This window comes from Tamandua tetradactyla, chromosome 6 (genome assembly GCF_023851605.1).
Source record: "Tamandua tetradactyla isolate mTamTet1 chromosome 6, mTamTet1.pri, whole genome shotgun sequence".
In the NCBI taxonomy this organism is placed as follows: Eukaryota; Metazoa; Chordata; class Mammalia; order Pilosa; family Myrmecophagidae; genus Tamandua; species Tamandua tetradactyla.
This window is the reverse complement of record NC_135332.1, coordinates 58689516-58701421: the sequence shown is the minus strand read 5'-3', so window position 1 is coordinate 58701421 and position 11906 is coordinate 58689516. Positions and strand designations below refer to the sequence as shown.

At 43.0% G+C, this 11906-nt stretch overlaps 1 long non-coding RNA gene across 1 annotated transcript; it reads right to left on the bottom strand.

Annotated features, from left to right (window-relative positions):
* Nucleotides 1-7493: 7493 nt before the first annotated feature.
* Nucleotides 7494-9045, bottom strand: LOC143686067 (uncharacterized). Its single transcript, XR_013176873.1, has 3 exons — nt 8741-9045; nt 8293-8369; nt 7494-7737 (listed from the first exon to the last, which is right to left on the bottom strand). It is a non-coding gene; the product is annotated as an uncharacterized LOC143686067 (long non-coding RNA).
* Between the last annotated feature and the right edge of the window lie 2861 nt (nt 9046-11906).

Genomic DNA, 11906 nt, shown 5'->3' with positions numbered 1-11906 from the left:
TCACCCTGGGGAAAGTTGTTGGAACCCAGGGGCCTGGAGAGAAGACCAGCAGAGACCATCCTGTGCCTTCCACGTAAGAAAGAACCTCAGTGGAAAGTTAGCTGCCTTTCCTCTGAAGAACCAACAAAATAAATCCCCTTTTATTAAAAGCCAATCCGTCTCTGGTGTGTTGCATTCCGGCAGCTAGCAAACTAGAACACAAGCCTTTAGTAGATGGTCATACAATATGAAGGAAATCATAACATATATATAATTGATGTGGAATCAATTTAATCATATATTAAATTGGTTGCCCCACTTGGTAGAGAGAAAAGTCTTTAGAGAAGATAAAGCCCCCTTAAATAAAGCCAGATAATATAAGCTGGAGATGTTATTAGTGAAATATCACACAAAATCTTTCATAAAACAACACTTGTAGGGAAAGTATGAATTCACACTGTTTAAAAATTATTGGTGTTATGAATGAAAGTAGGTCTTCAGAGATCACTCATTCCTTAGTGTTAATATATTTATGCTGAAGAATAAACAATCCTAAAGTCAATTTAGATAAATGTTCAGCTGGATTTCACCTCAGGAAATTCATAGTGTTAATTAAAATCTTTTATCTGGGCCCTTTCATAGTTCAGTAAAGAGAAGAATTTTGAACAAAACTTAACGTAAAATTATGTGGGATAACAGTGTAAAACTGTGAAGAGTCATTCATACTGAATAGAACAATGAATTTTGGAAAAAGTAAAATCAAGTGAAATTAACTCCATAGATCAGCATTCTCACGTTCATAAGAAACAAATATTGTTGCTGAAAATCTGACATGTTGGGCTAATTCTGGCTTTGCTTTCATGCAGTTCTAAACAAAAATATTTGAAACAATCATAAAAAACTTTGAATGTTAACTCAAAATTATTATTCTTAACTATTGTCATGGTCAGGTTCAGGTGTCAACTTGGTCAAGTGTTGGTGTCTGTTTGTCTGGTTGGGCAAGTGCTGGCCTGTCTGTTGCTATGAGGACATTTCATAGAATTAAATCATGATCACATCAGCCACATCCACAGCTGGTTCCATTAGTAGTCGGCCAAGGGGCGTGTCTTCTGCAATGAGTGATGCTTAATTTAATCACGGGAAGCCTTTTAAGGGGGATTCAGAAGAGACAAGGCTCTCTTCCTGCTTCGGCCGGCGAGCCTCTCCCGTGGAGTTCACCCAGACTCTCCATCAGAGTCGTCAGCTTCACAGTCTGCCCTACAGATTTTGGACTCTACATTCCCACAGTTACATGAGACACTTTTATAAATTTTATATTCATGAATATTGCCTGTTGATTCTGTTTCTCTAGAGAACCCTAACTGTAAGGCCTGGCCCAGTAGCCTCTGGCTGGAAGACCCCCACCCAAACTAAAACCCGTGAACATCTGGGCGTACAGCTGTTCAAACTCAGCCAATCAGAACCTTCCCTGACAAAGGGCCCCCACTTCACACGGCCCGTAGCTATGCCCCCGGCCCTAAAGCGCACAAAACTAACCTACCACAGGAGACCCCGTAGGCATCGTCAACACCCCCACTAGCCAGCCTATATCTAGCCCTGCCGCTCCTAGGGGGGCGCGACTTCCCCTGCCCACACCCTGAGCACCCAGACCCGGAAACCTTGCCCCGGGACAATAAAATTTTAAACTCGGACTCAGTTTCTCTGATTTTCAGTCGGCTATCGTTTAAAACCTAACACTAACTAATACAACTATTATTTTTATATATTTTTTCATTCCATGATGAAAATAAACTTGAATAAATAAAAACCATTTAGAAGTAGAAAAAAAAAAGAAATGAGTGCATCTTTATGTTTCTAAAATGAATGCCATTTTTCGGGGGTGGGGGGGGAATGTTACCAGCAGTAACTTGTATTTTGTAAATGCAAAACACACCACCTCTTTGATGGTTATTTACCCTTTTTGCCCAAATGGAAAACATTTTTTAAAGGGAACCCACACAAGAAATTTTGATTTGCAACTGGAGCCACAAATTTTTTACTGTATATCACATAGAGAGAAATCACAGGAAATAGTCAGGTTATGTGGTTTCCTAGGTGCTACTTAGAAAATTCATCTGATTCCCATCCTCTCATATGCAAAAACACAATCTTAAACAAACGTAGTTTTAAGCATACAAACACACACCCAATCTTTTTTTAATATATTTTTATTGACAAAACAATATACGAATACCTTCTTAACATACAAACATTCCATACTTGGTGTACAATCAATGGTTCACAATATCATCACATAGTTGTATATTCATCACCATGATGATTTCTTAGAACATTTGCATCACTCCAGAAAAAAAAATAAAAAGAAAAAACTCATACACACCATACCCGTTACCCCTCCCTCTCATTGACCACTAGGGTTTCCATCTACCCAATACTTTTTAACTTTGTTCCCCCTATTTTTTCTATACTCCTTACCACTTCCTTTCATTGGTCACTAGTATTTCAATCTACTCAAATTATTTTAACATTTGTCCCCTATTATTTGTTTATTTTTTATCCATATTTTTTACTCATCTGTCCATACAATAGATAAAAGGGGCATCAGACACAAGGTTTTCCAATCACACAGTCACATTGTGAAAGCTATATCATTATTCAATCATCCTCAAGAAACATGGCTACTGGAACACAGCTCCACATTTCAGGCACTTCCCTCAACCTCTCTAATACATCTTAAACTAAAAAGGGGATATCTATATAATGCGTAAGTATAACGTTTTGATTCTGAAATCTCTCAGCCACTGACGTTTTGTCTCATTTCTCTCTTCCCCCTTTCAGTCGAGAAGTCTTTCTCAATCCCTTGATGCTGAATTCCAGCTCATTCTAGGATTTCTCTCCCACATTGCCAGGGAGGTTTACACCCCTGGGAGTCATGTCCCACCTAGAAAGGGGGAGGGCACTGAGTTCGCGTGCCGTGTTGGCTGATAGAGAGAGAGAGGCCACATCAGAGCAACAGAAGAGGTTCTCTGGGAGTGACTCTTAGGTCTAATTCTAAGTAGGCTTAGCCTATCCTTTGCAGGTATAAGTTTCATAGGAATAAACCCCAAGATTGAGGGCTCAGCCTATTGATTTGGTTTTCCCCACTGCCTGTGAGAGTATCAGGAATTCTCCAAATGCGGAAGTTGAATTTTCCCCCCTTTTCCCCATTCCCCCAACACACACACACAATCTTAAATACTGAAGTGGAAGGTGCATTTCTTGAGGGCATGATTTTTGCTTTGTTCATTATCCCGAATGCTAGAACTGTACCTGGCACTGAGGAGACACTATGTGCTGGTTTGAAAGTATTACGTACCCCAGAAAAGCCATGTTTTAATCCTGATCCAATTTTGTGGGGGCATTTCTTCTAATCCTGATTCAATACTGTAGGACAGAAACTTTTTATTTTATTATCTCCTGGCAAGGTTGCATGCCCAATTGTGTACGTGACCTGTTGATTAGATGGAGATGTGACTCCACCCATTCAAGGTGTGTACTGATTCGTTTACTGGAGTCCTTTAAAAGGGAAAACATTTTGAAGAAACCTCAGAGCCAATGTAGATATTTGGATATCAAGACAGAAATAGCCCAAGAGCTAAGTAAGTACTTACAGAGATAGCTACAACCTAAAAAGAAGAACTCTCTGGCCCTGGTAGATGCTAAGCTAAGAGATGAAACGCAGAGTTTTTTGCCCTGGAGCAGCTAAGTGAAGGCACACAGATGCTTAGAGACGAAACCACTGGCATCAGAAGCTGGAGGCAATGCAATCAGGGGAAAAGGACCAGCAGATGCCAGCCACTCACCTTCTCAGCTGACAGAGGTGTTCCAGATGGCATCAGTCTTTCTTGAGTGAAGGTAACCTCTTATTGGTGCCTTAATTTGGACATTTTCATGGCCTTAGAACTGTAAACTTACAACCTATTAAATTCTTTTTTGAAAAACCATTCCATTTCTGCTATATTGTTTTCTGACAGCATTAGCAAACTAATACACACTATAAGTTGGATGAATTAAAATAAGATATTCAGCCATGATTCCACCTTTGTTTCTAGTAGACAAGTGTTTCAAAGTAATTTGTTTTGAGCCATCTTACTGAGTAATAAGACAAATATTTCTCTTTTTTTAGATTTGCATTTTTATATTTCTTTTTTTAACTTTTTTTTATTGTATAGTATAACATATATACAAAGCAAAGAAATAAAAAAGCAATAGTTTTCAAAGCACTCTTCAAAAAGTGGTTACAGGACAGATCCCAGAGTTTGTCATAGGCTACCCTATGATCCTCTCAGATTTTTCCTTCTAGCTGCTCCAGAATATAGGAGGCAAGAGGGCTTGTTCTAGTTTGCTAGCTGCCGGAATGCAACACACCAGAGATGGATTGGCTTTTAATAAAAGGGGATTTATTTTGTTGGTTCTTCAGAGGAAAGGCAGCTTACTTTCCACTGAGGTTCTTTCTTACGTGGAAGGCACAAGATGGTCTCTGCTGGTCTTCTCTCCAGGCCCCTGGGTTCCAACAACTTTCCCCAGGGTAATTTCTTTCTCCATCTCCAAGGGCCAGGGCTGAGCTGCAAGTGCGGAGATGAGGAATGCCAAGCTGCAAGCAGTGCTACGTTGCAATCTCTCATTTAAGCACCAGTCAATTAAGTCAAACATCACTCATTGCAGCAGACACACCTCCTAGCTGACTGCAGATGTAATTGGCAACAGATGAGGTTCACGTACCGTTGGCTTATGTCCGCAGCAACAAGACTAGGTATGCTTACCTGGCCAAGTTGACAACTGAATCTAACTAACACAGGGCTTAAATACATTTTTATCATCACAATCGACTTTTTTCCTTCTTTTTTTTTCTGTGAACAATAACATATATACAAATAGGCTATAAATTTCAAAACACAACACCACAATTAGTTGTAGAATATATTTCAGACTCTGACATGGGTTACAATTTCACAATTTTAGTTTTTTACTTCTAGCTGCTCTAAAATACTGGAGACTAAAAGATATCAATTTAATGATTCAGCATTCATATTCATTTGTTAAGTTCTATCTTCTATGTATAATTCCACCATCACCTTTGATTTCTCCATACCTCTCTTTGGGGTTGTTTGGGCTGTGGCAATTCTAAATTTTTTATATTGGAAGGGTGTGTCATTAATACAGGGTAGGGAGATGGAACTATCTGATGTTCTGGGGAGGCTGGGCTAGGTTTCAGGACTTATCTGAACCAGGGACCCATCTGGAGGTTGTAGGTTTCTGGAAAGTTACTCTAGAACCTGGAACCCTTGTGGAATCTTATATATTGCCCTAGGTGTTCTTTAGGATTGGCTGGAATGGTCCTGGTTGGGGGTTGGCAGGTTATGATAGGTAGCAAGGTCTACCTGAAGCTTGCGTAAAAGCAACCTCCAGAGTAGCCTCTCGACTCTATTTGAACTCTCTCTGCATTGACACTTTATTAATTACGCTTCTTTTCCCCCTTTTGGTCAGGATGTAATTGTTGATCCCACAGTGCAAGGTCTGGATTTGTCTCTGGGAGTCCTCCCCCACGTCGCAAGGGAAACTCCCACCCCTGGATGTCATGTCCCACTTAGGGGGAAGGCAGTGATTTCACTTGCAGAGTTGGGCTTAGATAGACTGAGACCACATCTAAGCAACTACAGAGGTCTTCCAGAAGTAACTCTTAGGCATGCCTATAGGTAGTCTAAACTTCTCTGCTACCTACGTAAGCTTCACAAGAGTAAGCCTCATGATCGAGAGCATGGCCTATTGATTTGGGTATCCCTAGGGTTTGACACAGTATCAGGAGATTCCCTGATGGTAAGGTTTAAAAGTTTCATAGTCTTTCTCCCCTCCCTCAGGGGACAATGCCAATACTTTTTTATTATCTTCTTAATACACTCCAGGATGTATCCAGGCATTACAATAATCTATACAGGATTAAAGGACCTCTTTCTTATTCTGTGCTTCCTGCGTTTCAGTTGTTCAAATGAGCTATACAGATAGGTTGAATTAGATTATGAACTACAGAACATTTCAGTTCCAGATCAAATAAATCTTTCTTCTGTTGGTCTCAAAGAGTATGTGTGGTTCAAAAATATAGACACTGTCTTCCTTATCCCTATGTTCTAAATTACTTTAAACCCAACTTGTTTGGCTTTGTTCTTATCTCTAAATATCAGGTTATATATATAAAACAGCCTCTCAAAATCCAGACATAATAATCACCACTCCAGACTTAATGCGTCTGCTCTAAAAGCTTACAATCTAGGCCCCTGTTTTCTTTTAAGCATTTTCTAAAGGTGACCGTACCATTGTCTTTTTGTTTCTGGCTTATTTTTTCTCACCAAATGTCCCACATGATCATTCACATCGTTGCATGCCTCACAACATTGTTTCTTTTTGTAGCAGCACAATCTTCCTTTATAAGTGTGCACCATCGTTTGCTACTTCTCCATCAGTGCATCCTTCAGCCACCTGCATTCATTCCGCATCATGTCGAGGGCCTAAAGTCCACAGTCCACCAACACAATTTTAGATAATTTCATTGTCCAAAGAGACAGAAAACCAATAAACACACCCACACCAAACAGGAAATCTAAACCTCCTCTTAACTCTGCTGTTGCTATGGTAGTGCTGATGGTTTCCTTTTGAACATAGCTCCTAGATGCAATAGCAGTTTTTCCCCTGTACCCTGGACTTAAACACTCTTTGTACAAGAATCATATCTTTGAAGTAATTCTTACAAGAACTCATTCATATTTCTAGTGTGAGTCATTGGGACACGTAGATCTATACTATCCCTTTCAATCTTGTTCATCTTCAATATGGTAATATTACGTCTAGATCCACTAGAGAATCACCTTCGCTCCTATTTATTCCCTTACATTGGAGTTCAACCTCCTTAGCTAATGGTTCACTCATCTCTAGCTTTTATGTATCTCTAAGTTCCTTATATTTTGTATTATAAGCTTCTGATTATATCTTTATGCTGGTCATAAAAGTGGAATGGTACAGTATCTGTCCTTTTGTGTCTGGCTAATTTTGCTCAGCATTATGTCCTCAAGACTCATCCAGCCTGTCAAGTGCTTCAGGACGTCATTTTGTCTTACTGCTGCATAATGTAAACTATTTCTTTTTTAAACGGTCAGAAGGCAGTGTCCATGACCCTGATCCAACAGTGTAATTGCTCCAGCCAACTATATCATGTACTTTGGGTAACAGAGGGTGTAGGTCACCATTTTAAGCAGGAAAGACCTCACAAATCACCTTACCAACTCCACTTCCACCACAGGGATATTTTAAAAATTATATGAGGTAAAGTGGTGGAGTGAGAATTACATGAGTTAATATACATAAAGTGCTCAGACAGTGCCTGGCACATAATAAACAATGTATGTCATTATTATCATCATCATCATCATTATAATGTGTGGAAGGTCTAGAAACACACACTCCTACACTTCAAACTGATGTTATCAAGAACTGCAGCAGACGATGTGAAACAGGCAAGGATGAATTTATTTGGGAGGCCATCTGCCATGTAAGGGAGAGTAGAAGTCAACCTCGTGGAAACAAAGGGGTGGGAGTGGGCTGGAAGAAAAACCCTGGAAAATAAGGCGCTTTTATGGGATCAGCAAAGACTTTATTGAGGTTGTGCTTAGGCTGGCTGGATTTGGAAAGTTTTCCTTTGCAGTAGTTAGGCCACCTGGAGTGTAACGGCTGGGAGAGAGAGGAAGGAGATAAGGAACCTTGTGCTTCATTAGGAGCCTCTGAGGCCCCTGGGCAGCATAAGGGCTGGGGTGAGAGGGAATGGGGCTGGGGAGGTCTGGGCAAGATTGATGTTTACAATAGTTAGGGTCTGAAGATGTTTTGTCTTTTTTTTTTTTTTTTGCCTTCTTGCCCACTGCAGTCTGAGTTGTTTTTGTCTGTAGCCCTATAGCTGCAAGATTGGTTTCAAGGTAGTCAGGAGCAGGGAAAGAGCGGACAGAGGCCCAGAGGAGTAAGGCTGGAGTGTTGGGCAAAAGCAGGAAAAAGTCTTTGTCAATGGCATGGGATTGGGCCAGGCAGTTGTCAAAAAAGGCTTTAGTTTTTATGTATTATAAACAAAACAAGAATGTAGACATGCTCTACTTATGTAATTTAAAATTTTTAAGGTATAAAGTTCAAAGGTCTTAGACTGATGTTCCCAGACGGCCCAAACCTGACACCGTCCCCCTCCATCATCTGACCTTAGAACACTGGGCCCCCTTCTCTGACCCAGGCATGGTTTTTCACCTTTGCTCCTCCGGTTTCCCCTGTCCCAAAATGGCTTTCTCCATCCGTCTCTGCCTGGCATTCACTAAGTTTATTTCCTGAAAGAGAAATCAGCTACCATCCTGAGAGGCTCAAAGCTACGACCATTTAATGATTTAATACAGTGATCTATGCCATAAGAGAGTTCCTCCTGTGCAAATCCCTACAGACGTTAACTCCTTCTTTCTTGAAGATTCACTCTCTATCCTTTCCCCAAAATTCGGTGCCCCCCTCTGGACTCCCATGGGAACCAACCTCCTTTTCCCTGAACCCCAGGACACCTCTCACGATGGGGTAATGCGAGCATCACTAGCCTGCGAGCAACTCTATGGAGGGACCGGTTTTGATCACGCAGCTACAATTTATTCAGCAATTCATTGAGCCAGTGAATGGGCAACCTTTCAGGGAGATACTGCTATTCCCATCCTACCTGTACAGACTGAGGATCACAGGTTAAGCAATTCGCCCAAGGGCAGGGATTCATAGAGGTCTGCCCCGCTCAACTCCGGGTTCATTATTCAGAGATTCAGAATATTCATGAGGTCAGGGTTCACAGACTGCAGGTCGGACTTGACCTCGGCACAGCTAGCTTAGATTCCCTCAGGACCCCTAACGCCTCTGGGACTTGCCACACTCCTACCATATCCCCCGGCCCGCCTCCTGGCCGCCACCTCAACCCCCACCCAAGCCAACACCACGCACGCCAGCCAAGACCAACCACCCAGAGAAAACAACCCGGACAGGTAGGAGCCAGTTTCCGCTTCCGGGAGCGCATGCAGGGCGAGAGCGCTCGCTGATTGGTCGCTCCGCTCCCCCCCCCTCGACCATAGGCTGGGTGTGAGCGAGGGGGCGGGACGCTGGAAGACCAGGGTTGCTTTCTTTGTTGTCCCGGAAACCGCGAAGCGCCCTTCTTATCTGAGGAAGTGGAGGAGGGATTGAAGGGAGAAGAAGATGGGAGCCCTGCCCTCGCCCCCAGCCTCTGACTGACTAAAGCATAAGCCCTCGGGCCTGTGGGAGGAGCTCAGTGACTTAACCTTTGCGTCACTGCAGCTCAGGCTTTCAGATCCTGAAACCAAGATCTGTTGCCTCAAATTACTTGGCTCCAAAAATTTACTCATGAATTTTGGCAAGCCTTTTTAAAAAATTAGGAAGCACCTCTCCGATTCCTGGATTTGCTGTTTATCCAACTGCAGCTAGGCTTTTTACATTCTCTGTAGAGAAACTAATACAGACCCCAGTGACTCCAGCTATGACCCATGCGCAGGAGAAACGGTTTGATCCTTCCGTCAGTCAGCAAAGGGACACTCGCACCTATTGCACGTCAGGCGGGTTGCATTGGGTGGGGGTGGGGGGGCTGGATGGGTGTGGGGGGTATTCATTTATTCCTTCACTCAACAAATACTTACTGGGCACCTGCGTACATTGCCAGGGACTGTGCTAGGGGCCGGAGTTCAGAGGTAGATTAACCAGGTCCCAGTCCTATTTAGAAGGCGGACAGTTCACCCAAACTACAGAGTCAACACAGTTAGTGGGAAGTGCCACGATGGAAGGGCAGTGTGATAGCGAGGGGCAGGATGGGCAGCCGCTTTAGACCGGGTGGTTGCAAAGACCTTTCTGAGGAGCTGCTGAGTGGCTTGAGAGAAATCATGAAGAAGGCGGCATCCTGTGACCATCACATTGGCCTTCTTAGTGAACAGAAAAAAGTCCAGTGTTGCGGTAGAAAAGGGGAGAGTGGTACAAGCTGAGACCAGAGAGGCGGATCCGGGTGAAATCATGTAAGGCCTTATAGCCACACTAAAGTTTAAACCAATTTTTCAGAAGAAAAACACATAAATGAGAATGGCGACCTGTTTTCCAGGTGGAGGTAGTGAAGGAGCCAGTCCTTGAGCCAATCAATTAGCCTGTGACCTTAGGCGTGTCATGTTAGCTTTCCAAGCCCCAGTTTCCTCCTTCGAGATCCTGCTTGTGAAATGCATGACAGATTGTAAACTGCTGCTGTAATGGGGATGAGAGGGTTCGAGGTAAGAACTGGGAGCCTGCCTTCCTGCACAGACTGCCGCAGATCTCCTGATGGAAGGCCCCAGTTGCTTTCCAGACCTCCGTTTTCCATCTGTATCTTTAGGAGGTTGGAAAAAAATCAGTGCTTTTCAAACTATGCTCTCTGGAGCCCCCTCGGGAACATTGCTGTAGGGAAGTATGAATGGGCCTCTATTCCCCAACTCCCCACTTTGGCCAAAGCAGCAATCCCTCTAATTTTTACTTAATCACATTTCTCCACAAGATTTTGTTTGACGCAGGATTCTGGGGGTAGAAAGGATTTAAAAGATGGGGTGGGTATGGACTACTGGGCTAGAGCATCAGTCTGTGAGATGGTGTTATGTCAGGACGCATTCCAATCTAGATGTCAGACGATGAAACCAGGGCTTAAATAAGGGCTTATTTTTCTCACTATAGAAAGTCTGAAGGTAAGCAGCCACAGGGTTTGTTTTGGGGCTGCTTGGGATCAGGACCAGTATCTCTATGCTTCCTTGGTCTTTCCTCATGGTCTAGAGAGGCTGCCATAACTCCAAACATATCAACCTTTTTCAAGCAGGAAGGAGGCAATAATGGACAGCACCAGTGGTAAAATAAAAGCTTTCTGGAAAGTCCTCCTGACCCGAAGCAAACTTCTGATTTTGCATTTTTGGCCAGAACTGAATCACATTGCTACTGACTAGCTGCAAGAGAGGCTGGGAAAGTAACTCTAGCCTCCTTAATAGGGGTGGGCAAGGGAGAGCCTGAGGGTTGGGCATGGCTTGGGGTAGGCAGCTGTGCTGGTTTGAAAGGATTTATGTACCCTAGAAAAGCCACCTTCTAATCCTAGTCCATTTTTGTGGATCTTTTAATCCCTATTCAGCACTATAGATTGGAAACTTGATTAGGTTATTCCCATGAAGATGTGACCCACCCAGTTTTGGGTGGTAACTTTTGATTACATGGCTTCCATGGAGTTGTGACTCCTCCCATTCCAGGTGGATCTTGATTAGTTTACTGGAATCCTTTAAAAGAGGAAACATTTTGGAGACAGTCCCTTCTTAGGGCCACAAAAATGACGAGAGCCAGAGTCCACACTTCCAGGGACCTTTGGAGATGAAGAAGGAAAATGTCCCCAGTGGAGCTTCGTGAAACAAGAAGCCAGGAGAGAAAGCTAGCAGACGCCATGTTCACCACATGCCTTTCCAGTTGAGAAAGAAACTCTGAATTTCATCAGCCTTTCTTGAGTGAAGGTAACCTCTTCTTGATGCTTTAATTTGGACATTCTTATAGACTTGCTTTAATTGAGACATTTTCATGTTCTTGGAACATATAAACTTGCAACTTAATAAATTCCCCCATTTTAAAGTTGTTCTGTTTCTGGTATATTGTATTCCGGCAGCTAGCAAACTAGAACAGCCGCCAGCAGTGGAGCATTGCCTCCTCCTCCTCAGGTCACTGCATGTGGCTGACCAGTCCAAAGGCATGCAGTCCAGGGGCTGTACAGAGGCCTCAGCCCTTCACTGAAAGGATGTGTCCCCAAAGGCACAGCCAGGTCCAAGAAGTACTTCAGTTGCAGGGTC